At 39.5% G+C, this 12398-nt stretch overlaps 1 protein-coding gene across 7 annotated transcripts in view; it reads right to left on the bottom strand.

The window, feature by feature from the left end:
* LOC107218039 (FMRFamide receptor) overlaps window positions 1–10112 on the bottom strand; it is a 28460-nt gene extending 18348 nt beyond the window's left edge. For 2 of the 7 annotated variants that reach the window (XM_046734217.1, XM_046734216.1), the window contains exon 1: window positions 9058–10112. The gene's annotated coding sequence lies outside the window, so the exon portion shown is untranslated. The other 5 variants (XM_046734215.1, XM_046734218.1, XM_046734214.1 and 2 more) reach the window with 5 other exon arrangements.
* Window positions 10113–12398: the final 2286 nt, after the last annotated feature.

Below are 12398 nucleotides of genomic sequence, written 5' to 3' on the forward strand. Positions count from 1 at the left end.
ACACTATTCGACCCCCGAAGATGACCCTCTGACCCTAGTATTAGTAGTCGACAGCTGTTCCAATTATTCAATTTTACGTACCTATGTGTAATATTATATTCAGTACGAAACTACAGTCCGGCGATTTTGACCATTTCTCTGATTTAACTTTGTCACGCGTTTTAACAATTTTATGAAAACATCCAGGCTTGAAGATTGCATCTGCTTACGGACGTAAGAAGCATGGTAATCGAAACATAACAAGCTTGATACGTTTAAATTGTAACAGACATCGGGTTTGCAAATTCAACGACTTACTGAGCAATTTTCAATAATTTTTCAGCGATAAACTCGAATTTATAGACTTTATCCGACTTTGACTAGGGAGTTGAAAAAAAAAACCCGGTGCAAATGGTCACGAAAAATGTGCAAATGGAGAAAAATGCCTTCGTTGAAAAGGAAAAATCGTAAATCGTCATGATAGCCCATTCGGGATAGTTTTCAGTTACATGCGGTGTAGATGAATTATTGCCAACAGCTAAAGTTGTCGGCACTTCTACGATCGTTTCGAGGTTCGAATGTGAAAAGGTAAGAATCGATTACCGCTTGCTGCATGAATTAGTCGAAATAGAGAGGAGTCAACTTGCCTTAAAGCGAATCGCAAGGGGAACATTCGACAGTTTCGATACGTCCGTTCCTATTTTAAACTCGAGTTCACGGCGAAGGTAAATTTCGTGAAAAGCCGATGGACGAAATCTTCAGGCTGTGGACTCGCGGAAGGGAAATTTCCCCGCGCAATTATCAGAGATATCCGTTCAGAGTCCATCCCGCTGCTGGAATATAAACGCGGCGTCGTTAAACGTCGCAAGAGATTTTATCCCCGAAAGAGGTAGCACCGATTGTACACCTCGCACGTTGTACGAATGCAGGGAGAGAGAATCCAGTAGCTTTAGATCCCTGTGAGAAAAGTTGGACGATAAAACGCGGCGTTGTGGAGTAATTGAAAAACTAGGGGGAAGAAAAGCTGCCGTAAAATATCCCACTGATGTGCATAAATGGGGTTTCCGATTCGGAAACTCGAGTCTCTGCGGCTGCAGATTACAGCATATTAAAAACTTGGTCTTTCAGCGGAGCTCGAGAAGTTGCGTGGGATGACTCGATGTATTCTTGCAATCCGAACGCGGTGGCTTTGAGCGTTCAAAATCTTGCTTTATTGCGTTTTTTATTTTAGCACGCAAACGCGTGTCTTTGCGCCCACGAAATTCCCCCACTTCGTTATAGTCTAAAGTTGAAAAAAATGACTGGTCCAACAGAATATGATCAGAGTGACGAATATTCGGTTGGGTAAGAATCGGATTGGAAGAAATTACGGTGTTTTCATCATCTAAGCTCACGCGTCCATTTGGAAAAAAATGATTACCAAATTTTTTACGAAAAGTTGAAGACTCGAAAAGTCGATATCGGATCGACAGTTTCTCATGAAAATAACCACGTACACAAAAATTATGGCACTATTTTTTGAATCTCGAAACTTGTTCACTCGCATTTGATTAAATCTTTGAAAATAAAAGTATTTTATGTCTGATTTGAAAGTTGCGATAAATCGCGGTAGGTAGTTACACGGCATGTGTGTACGTACAAAGGCAGTTACCGAGTAGAAAGAGAATAGAATGCAGGAATCGAATTGGAGAACTGTTTTACGACGTGAGTCAAGGGAATCTTGAGGGTTTGGAAAAACGGGAAGGGAATTATCACGTATCGGGGACGCTGTCTGGGACTGTCCGGAAAACGTCCGGCGAGGAGGTTTGGAGTCTTGGGAGTTTCAATTTATCTTCCCAGCTTCTACAGCAGGGATACTTTTCTAGGTTTCTGGAGCAGCGAACTTGAGCGAAAATTCTCTCAGTCCATCTACACGCGAGATGAAATTCCAAATTTCAACGTTAAGTTCGTCGTTTCCATAAATCCGATGCGTTACTCGCGGAGGTTTGTTCACCGAAAATGCATAATTTTCATTTATTTTATGATATGACGGGATGATCGCTTTTTAAAATTCGATAATAGAAAATACTGGAATTATCAGTAAAAGCTTAGATATCGCTGCTTCGTTTCAAATCCCTTCAAATTTGTTAAAAATTCTGTAGATTCGTTCGAATCTAAGCTTTTGTTTATGATTTCGGTATCTTTGATTTCTCTATTTCTAAAAATATCTTTGTAGCTAATTGGTAGTACGATAATTTGATAAATATTCAAGGTACGACAACGTAATGAAATCACTAAAACGTGTGAAATTTTTGCGAACCGAGCACTTTGAGAAGCGAGAACGAAACACGACGTGATTTCGTAATTGCAGAAAGAACATATATATACAATCATCCACGTTATTAACACGCAACATTTTGCGTGATAAACACTTTGCGAAAAATGAACTACATTTGGCACATAATCGGATAAGAAATTTCCGAGCTGAGCTTTTACTCAAAGCCCAAGCGGCGAGTAAAAACTACCAGAGTGAAAAATTCCGAGTGACAAGCTGAGCTGGGTGTGTGTGACGCGTCTCCTTTTTCATACCTCGTATAATATATATTAGTCGATGTAACGCGGGTCCGGACTTTTATTAACAATACGGGCGCATTTACAACTAGCTCCCAAATCCAAGGCGATATTGTTACCTAATTTAGCAAGAAGCCGGCAGATTTTCCATTGCCTACCGGCCATCAACCATCACAGTCGTGAAAGAACGGTAATTAACCTTTGACATACAGGCTCAAGGTCAGAGTATCCTCCGCTCCCTCAAGAAATGGCAGTAAATGCGCGCGATTTACGCCACATTCATTTTAGGAGATTCACGTAAAAAAGCTCGTTTCCGTGCCTTCTAGTTTGATGCCTTCATTTATTGTTCCAGAAGCTAGATGATCTTCCAGTTTTTTTTGTTTTTTTTTTTCCTTTCTATTTATTCATTTCCCGTTTCGTCATACCGAAGAAGGGAAGTTGTAATATCAAGTCGAAAAATCAGCAGTGCAGTTTTCACTTCACGTTCCGTTTTCTTATTCATGTGTACGTTATTCCTGCTTTTCAGATATCTCTCAACAAACGTCAAAACACATTATTCTGCGGTGTATTAATATTGATTGAAATTATTTTCCGTGTCATCGTTAATTTCACAGACATATATACAACCTGAACGACCAAGAAAGAATTTCGTACCTTGCAGAGTTTCTACTTATTCGGGTGGTTGAAAAATGGGACTAGGCATACTGCCTGATACAACATGGAAAAGTAAAAGAAGAAGGGGACGAAGAAATGGCGCGACGAAAAAGGAAACTCAATCATCCAGAGAGACGGCTGAAAGCATCGGCGAATTCTTGGAAAAGATGACGATAGCACAGCTAGCACGCTCTGCAGAATGGTTACAGAAGTAATTGCCGTATGAAAACGATGAAAAAAAGTTATCAGAAGCCAAAAATAAGCGCGGAATTGTTGAACCGTGAAGGGCTCGGTAGCTGCCTTAAAATAAACCAGAATGATGAATATTTGCTTGCTAAAATAGCGTGGAATGGATGCAATTTATGCTTCCGTTTAGCTTCTGACGAATCGCCTAATGCAGTGACATGAACATCTCCCGACACTGCAGCTGAATCGATTATGAAAGGTGGAGTGTTTGCTGACGAAGGCAGTGCGCTTATCCACCTGAAATTCACTCCCGATAACGTTACTATGCACTACCTTCGTTCGATATTGTTTATCAAAATTATCGGGAAAAATTACACACGGCTCGTTTGATCGACCGACAATCTAATGCGTTACGCACTTGTTTGCCAGTTTCTATGAATAACCGCACGACAAACAAACGACCAGTTGAGCATGAAGCTTAAATAACTGGTGTGATAGCTTAGGCAAGTGGAGATTTTACATTTCGATGGCTAATCGTAATCCTACTATATTTGTTTACCTAACGTATCCAATTATTTCCATCAACTATCGATCGACGATGATTAACATATCACCGTTGTTTGTTCAAGCGCGCTTCGCGAATGCCGAAATTAGGCGTTCGATGAAATCTGCTTTAAACGAGTAATAATTTTCAACACATGACCAAATCTCAACCGCACTTTGCCGGTTAATCTGCCTTGTAAATATTTTTTTCGAAAATGCCAATGTACAGTGAGCAGCGGTGAAGCCGTAAAATATTTTGTCAGCGCAAAGTGAACTTGATAGGTACAATGATGTTGAGCCAAATTCTGTGACACGATGTTGTTCTGTCCGGTCTTTACTTTAATTTATTTTGATAATATTTAAAGTACAATTTTCGTATCAAGTCGCAATTGTGCCGCCTTTATTGTGTAAGTACATATAACAGCAGTAAGTAAGATTGGATTGTTCAATTATTTCAACCATATAATGGAGTAATTTGATTCTGTAACGCGGCATTCAATGTGCGGACAGCAATTAGGCGCACATTTTTACCGCGTGTAATATCGACGACGGAGGATAGACGTACAGATTTCTGTTTGAAAGTTTTAAACCAGACATGAAAAATAACAGTTTCGCGAGGGGTTGCCGCCTTCACCGCAGGGGATAGTCGGTATTTTAAATTAAAGCGTGGGAGGGTGCAAGCCTTTCTTCTTCTATCCGGAGCTGGCTGTAAGCAGGAACGCCGAAAGGTGACGTCCGTCGTTTACGGCGGGTTGATATTAAAAGCTGTAAACTGGTTTTACGGTTTCCCGTGTTACCCGTCTTAATGCCTCGAATTAAGGATGAAAAGAAATCAGATACGCCGCGGCTCTGGTTAATAATCCCAATCTCGACCTGTTAGCGTCGAGCTGGAAGGAAGATCAGCTCGCGTATCCTTAATTGGGCTGAGGCAAGGATCTCGGATGGCTGGCCGACTCGCGGGATGAATTAATGATGAATGTCTCGCGAGAGACGCACGCGATGATCCTCTAACTCGATCCGGTAATTAGCCGCAAGTACAAGACGGAAGCATGAGGCGGAAAGTCATTAATGCAGCTTCAGCTTCTAGCCCACTATCTTCCCTGTCGCAAGAAACATTCCCCGCATCGTTTCACAGATCAAAGTTTTACGCAGGTTAATTTTGGATGACATTTCGCACGGTGGATGATTAACGCGTTGTCTTTCACCCGAAGTTAATACTCGGAAAGCAATTTTTGCTCTGCTGTCACGTGTTAAGTCAGTCGTCGAAATGATTGTTTGTTCTGATTCTAGGACCGTTTTACGACGGGCTCAATGTTTGACAATTCGGTACGTGATAATTAACCGTTGAATAACGAAAGAAGAAAAGTTGTTGAATCTAGTGTGAACGGCTTTAGAGTGAAAATAAATTAAGGCTTTGCGTTACACTTCGTCGTTGTTTTCGAGAATATCGTATTCAGAGTGGCGATGTGCGTTAAAAATAAGACGCAAGGGTGTGTGCCGCGAGGGGCCAAAAAGCAAGAATATCCGAGGGATTTCAAAGCGAGAAACAACGATGCGCGGTCCCTTCGGAGCACTTTCAAAGCTACCCTTGTCTTCGGGGGAAAATTACAGGCAAAGAGAATGGAGAAAAGAATGAAGAGAAGCGAAAGACGAGCGTGATCGCTGAGACTTGGACAAAACGCAATCTCGGCACGCTGATCCTCTGCTCCAGAGTTAGGGAGATACATCTCCGTTTTGCGAAATATCATCCTGAATACCCTGCTGGAAAACTGTTGTGCTCCTGAACAATGCATAAGCGGGTAATTTTGACGGATGCTTTATTACGTCGTTTGCTTAATTAAGAGGATGAATAAACGCAAAGTCCAGTCAAGGGGTTACGTGGGTCTTGAATTTTCCAAAAATCTGTTTTTTCTATAATTTTTTTTCCAGCTTAATTACAGAACTACTAATTGTTTTACCACATATAGTTCAAATGTTGTTCTCTCATGTGCCTTAAGTTCGATTAAAATATTTCTTTGATTATATATATATATTTTTTTTTTTAAATTACAGAAAAAACAGATTTCTCAAAAATTCAAGACCCACGTAAACCCCTGGTTAAAAACCTACAGTCTGAACAAAAAGTTTGGAAGGAAAAGGATCGTTTGAATAAGCTGGAAAAAATTGGTTTTCCGCTATAATTTTCATCACCATGAAAAAGAAAAAGTCTGTCGGTAACGAACGAGAGAAAGATCTGAAACTGACAGGACTTGGCAGCTGGATAAAAAAGTTTTGACAGAATAATTAGAAACAAAGATTTTTGATGAACAGGAAATCGATAATTGAAATATATATATATATATAAACGGAAAAACACAAAGAGTTTATTTAGAAAAAGTAATAAGGAGAAAAAAGTATATGTTTATCGGTAAAACATTGAAATTCGATTTATTTCCAGTAGAGGCGGAAGTTTGGATTGAACAGTACATGGTGATTTTTCATGCCCGTCAGTTGATTGTCAAAATCTGTAAGTTTCAAATTTTTTCATCGAGCCGTTACCGAGATCATCGAGGAAGTTTCTCGAGCAGACCGATTGGCTGAAATCGAAACCGAAATTGTTTTTTGAAACCTGGTTTTCGGATTCTAGAGGTTCGAAATTGTTACATTAAAGTGAGAAAGAGTAATTTTCGACGAAGGCCAATCTTATATCATCTTATATCACCAAAGGCGATGCAAAGTAAATATCTTCTGCAGTGAATTCGAAGGTAATTAAATCACTATTATATTATACAAAGGCATCTGACAAAATTTAAACAACATAAGCGCAGACACTAACAATTTGGTAAAAGGTTTTACAATGAGAACGTTGTAAATGATCGAACTCCGGTGTTTTTGATTCTATTTTAATATTCTTTGGTCTATTTTGCCCACTAACTAGATTCTGGCACATGGTCTAAAAGCATTCTAAAATTTTCAGACCACCTCCGGGGATCCTTATGGCGAACAAAATGAGCCCACGAACATTATAATCGCATGAAAAACACCAAAGTTTGATCATGTCGAATGTTTTAATTACAAAACATTTTCTCAAATCATTGGTGTCTGATTAGCTTGTGTTATTTGGTACCTTTTCGCTAACATCATTGGCGTAAATAATGTTGCTTGAGTTCATTAGAATTGTTTTTCATTATGTTTTCCAAACTCGTGATTCAGAGTCTGGGTCTGATTCATCTTTAAGAAAAATCTGAAACCTACATCCCGTGAACACGGAATTGGCATTCATCGAACGTAATGCATTTTCGGAATATTCGCCTACAGGTTAACATTGGATATCAAATTAGCGGATGGTTGATAAGAGAGAGCTAAAAATACGGAGGGAAAACCTCCCGGGATACAAGCAGGACGGATTATCGATAACGTTCGGCAATATACGGATTATCTGAATCCAAAACATCCTTTCCATTACTGACTCACGAAAGAACCTCGAGAGTTTCGTGATCGATGGTTAATTTGCGAAAATACGAAGACCTTATTTTTCCTTCAAGTTCGAGCCATTTCTGATTGAAGAATAAAAGCATTCCCAAGTCTGCGTATGCGTACAAATGGAGCAGAGAGCTTTTTTACAAGTCGTCAGAGATCCATAAAATACGATTTACGATATGATGTTCAGCCTGCGACATTTTTTTAGAACCGTTCGTCGCAAGACTTTGAGGAGAGAAAAAAAAAAAAAATTCTCACATAAACCAGCAGTGAAAATTATTCTCGTTGCGAATTTGCGACGTCGGATTTCACAGTTGAAACTGTAAGACAGCTTAGGAAAGCACACTTTTCGTCATTTCTTTAGCAGCACGCTGTGGTGAAATTATTCACGAATAACTGGGAAGACTTTAACGTAAGTACATAATTAATCTCATCACATTCAGGCTTGATGCGCTCGCGACGCTTATATTTATCCTGGCGCCTTAAATTTACCCCTTTGCATAACTTTTGTCTACCCTGGCATTCTGTATAACAGTCAAATAATGAAACGAGGGAAGAAAGTTTATATCTCCAGTTTCACGTATAATAAAACGTGACGGTAATCGGTACGCGTAGCGAAGAGAGGGTAAGTTTTCGTTACGTGATCTCAAAAGTTGGCAAACATTTTTTTTTTCGAAGTATATGTTGTGTATCATTTATCGTACGACTTGAAAACCCAAAATTTGTTGCAATGTTTTATCCATTTGTGACAAATTTATGCGAATTTGGCTTGTTTCCGGTAAAGTAACTCTCGAATATTTGATTTATGATATATCCGTAACATCAGATCGAAACGTTGTGAGAAAAATAACTTTTTTCATTCTCGCTGTAGAGCGAGTAAAAACAACACTATAGGATTTCCACTGATCCGGGGTTAATTTGTCTGAAAATTCGGACCAAGCCAGATTATCCGAAGCTTATTCAATCCCAGGATATGAAATTTGATAAACACACGTTACCGAAACTTTGCGATAAAAACTATATTCGAATTTTACATCGGGTCGCGAATCGTTTTCTCTGACAATTTCACCGCATATGGTAAGTGAAAAAAATTCAATAAAAATCACCCTCGTATAACCGGGAGCGAAAAAGAAATGCGTAATGGAGGGATATGATAGCGGCTGAAAAGAAACCGGCAACGCATCTCGCAGATGCCGCAGAGAAATCTGAGAGGCTCATCTCACCGAGCTTACCAAATTGGATGCGCAAGCGATTCCCGCAATACCACCGTGTTTTACTACAAACTTTTGAAAAAAAAATTCGTAAAGCTCAAAGGTAAAAGGGTGGTAAATAAGGTTTTAAATTTTGCCTGACGGGGATTTTTTCAGGCAATTAAACTCACTATTCACCTGCTTTCGGAAATTTCATAACCGTCACAGAATTATGCCACCGTTTTACCAGCGCGCGAGAAAATCTGAGAATAAATTAAGACCCTAAAGACTTTGAAAGGTTCGACGCATTGTGTTCGTACCTTCTTATAAATTTTTTGATATTTGTGTTTTTCCGAAGTTTTACGCAAGAAAAATAAAGGGAAAAAACAACTGAACTGACCGTTTATTACGTATCACTTTTTTTTTTTTACAGCTCCACTACAGCGACGAAGTTCAAATCAAACCGAAATTTTTATTTTATACACAGATTTCGTACGGTGATTTATGACGTTTTTTCTTCGATTCCTTTTCTTTTAATATTTCCAACTGCACAAGTTTTCTCCGCCAGTTAAACGTAAACGGGAATTTCGCTTGATTGATTCTACACCGCGCATTCCTGCAATTTAATTAATTGCCGGGATTTGTGTTTCTTCAGCGTTATCGAGCGTAGATTGATTGACATTAGCACCGCTTTAATCGGCCAATGTAAACACTGTAACAGTCCGGCATCCCAAGTCGAGTTATTTACACAGTGCGGAAATTCTTTTTCCACACACCGGACACTCTGTATGAATGTATATATTTGAGAGTAAATAATTCCACCGACGATACGTGTAACGAGACACCCAAGTTACGTGCGCGTTTCAATTTTGAACAAACAAACACCGCTCGACGAGGGAAAATACTTCATCGAACACACATACACAGTTCGTTATTGTACATGGTATAATCGTCAGGACGAGTTGAAATATTTTTCATATCCTTAGCGTATGTAATGTAGATACATATTCACCATTAATCACTGTCTATATTTCCCCCGCGTATATGATAATCTTCAAGTCGTAAATCTTTATAAAATCACACCGAATCACTGCAGCACAGTTTCGTTGCACGATAATTCTTTAATTTCGTTATTAAATCCCCGCTCGTTACACATTACGCGTGATATTAAAATTCAATTTTTCGACGCACTGTTTGCATGAGGTTAAAAAAAAAAGCAAACTAGAAACAGAGTACGACTTTCACCAATTGAATTTAAAAAAAAAAAAAAATTGATCCATCGTAGTAGAATCAAGATTGAGATAGAATTTCACAAAAATTCGACTCCAACTTTTTATCCGAGTCGTAGTTTCTCCGCAAGTTGCGAACTCGCTCAACAATTCTCAATACGTGTCATCCGTCGTCGTATTATAACGATCCGATTGTTTTTCGTTTATCTTCTATTTATCTATTATTAAAAATCCTGCATTCCGAACACCGGCCGGTGTAAATCACGGCCTCAAGTCGAAGCGCTCACCTCGGACAGCGCACTGAGCGACCAGCTCCTGGCGAAGGTCCGCGTCGACGGTCGCCGGGGTGGCGTCGTAGACCTTGGCAGTGAGTTTCGCCTGCGCTCTAGCGACGTCGTCGAAACCCGGTGTCAACTAAACGTCGCCAAAGTGCCTCTCCGTACGTTCGGAATACGTATGCGCAGTGTAATCTTTCATTCTTTCATGCTTTCTCACCGAATACCAGGAGACGGACAAACTATCGAATTGATTGGACGGTTGTAACGCCCGATTTTTATAAGCTGCAGTTCGACCACTGCCGTCACGGTTTCAAAGTTGAAAAAGCTTTTTACCTCCGTTTTCTTGCGATTCGGGTTTCTGGTGGGATGCGACGTTGTTTTATCATGCACTGAGAGAAATTTTTAGTTCCGGTCACCGCTCGGTCCTTAACGATTTTCATTTTTTACCACAATCGAAAAATATTGTTCTAGGTGGAAAGTGAAAATTAGTTTTCTAGCTGTTGCCGGAAAGTCTAGTATCCGTTGCTATTCTTTCTCATTGCGATCACTGTTGCTATATTTTCTTGCAACTGTTGCGAAAATTTAATGCTTGTGCAACAATAGATTCATGTTACAGCCTAAATTTAACTAAAAAAGTAGAGAAAACCTCACAAACTGATTTTGCGTTGCAATTACCAAAAAAGGATCGACGATTGCGCAAAACGGTTACGCGTACCTCGTTTTTCGTAATCCCAACAATATTCAAACAGTTTTTTAACGATACCTATTTTACTGAATTTTTCTAGCCACTGTAAAAAACGAAATTTTTCTCAGTGTACGAGTGTTGCGTAAAGACAATGAGATGCCGATCGGTTTGATCGCTCGGTTCTGCGTGTTATAATCGCAAACATTTCGAGCCGGGGACAGGATGGCTGCTAGTTTTTGCCAAATACAATTCACGACATTTTCAGGCTTTCCACGACCCAAAACCCAGTTTTTTCTTTCGAGACTCGGATACTCTATAACATCTGTGTTCTCGATACAAATTTTCGTATTCTTCTCATCGTTTCGTCGTCTCTTAAGAAATGCCAGAAAAGAATTACTCAAACTTTGAATGTGTAGAATTGATATTTTAATTTTGTTACACGATCGTTTTCAACTTCCCTGACAAATCCAGGCTATTTGCAAGATTTCTAGGCGAGTGACCACCTTGAAGATCGTTTCTGCCGGCTCATTTTATACCACGAAAAAATTCGGAGAACACGTATAAAACGATACGCGTCTACATCTTTTCGTATCCGTTAACCGCCGAAAGTATATTATGTGTGTCATAATGAGCCTGAAAGCTTGAGACACGATATAGCATGAATGAGAAGCAATCAAGAAAATTGTCGGAGCTGAAGAATTTTTTTTCCCCAAAAAAGAAAACAAACTAGCCTGGAGCAGTAATTAAAGGGTCGTGAGCCGTACGTGGTTTCGTTTCTTTTACTCTAATATCCCAAGTCATTTAATTGCAGGTTTGATTGAGCGACCGGGTTAGCGAAAGCGAAGAAAAACAACGGGGCGGGGTTGAAGTTCCGAATTTGAAAAGTATGAGAAAGAAGTCAAACTTTCACGAAACAAGTAAATTCCGAACGGTCGGAAACCCGATGGCTCAAAGTTCCGGAACGCAAGATTCCAAAAATTCAAGGCACGACAGAGCAAAGTTCCGAAAAGTAAAGTTTCGATAGAGTGAAATTCCAAAAATTGAAATACACTCACACAGCGTAGTTTACTCAACGAGTGGATGTAAAAAATCAGTAAAACCGAAAATCGGAAAGACCAGAATTCTGAACGTAAAAATATCGAAAATCCAAAACAACGAAAGATCAAAGTGGCGAAATTTACGCGAAGCCAGAAATTCACGGAACTCAAACTCTTCGGAATCATTCAGAATTTCGATGTTTCGGATTGTTGAGCGCTGGGTTTCGGACCATTCGAAACTTTCATGTTTCGACAAAGTTTGATTCCTGTACTTAATTCGGAACTCTTCAAATTCGGAATTTCAACTCCGCTCCAAAACAACGCAGCTGTACAATTGACTTAGGAACGAGTAGAGCGCGCATATTCGGATTTCATTAATCTCTTGGTTAATTCATATACTTTTACCGAATCAGTACATTATTGGCTGATAAAAGCTCGTGTCCGGCTGCAATGAAAAGACTTTTCCGATCAGTACCGAATGTACAGTGTAACAATTGTAACATAGACGGAAAAGAAGAGCTCGAAAAGCTGCTTGCATGACCCCGACGTAAGTAATCCAGCTTATTGCTGACTCCAGAATTCGCAAATGTTTCCTCAAGGGAAAAGTT

This window comes from Neodiprion lecontei, chromosome 3 (assembly GCF_021901455.1).
Source record: "Neodiprion lecontei isolate iyNeoLeco1 chromosome 3, iyNeoLeco1.1, whole genome shotgun sequence".
Taxonomy (NCBI): Eukaryota; Metazoa; Arthropoda; class Insecta; order Hymenoptera; family Diprionidae; genus Neodiprion; species Neodiprion lecontei.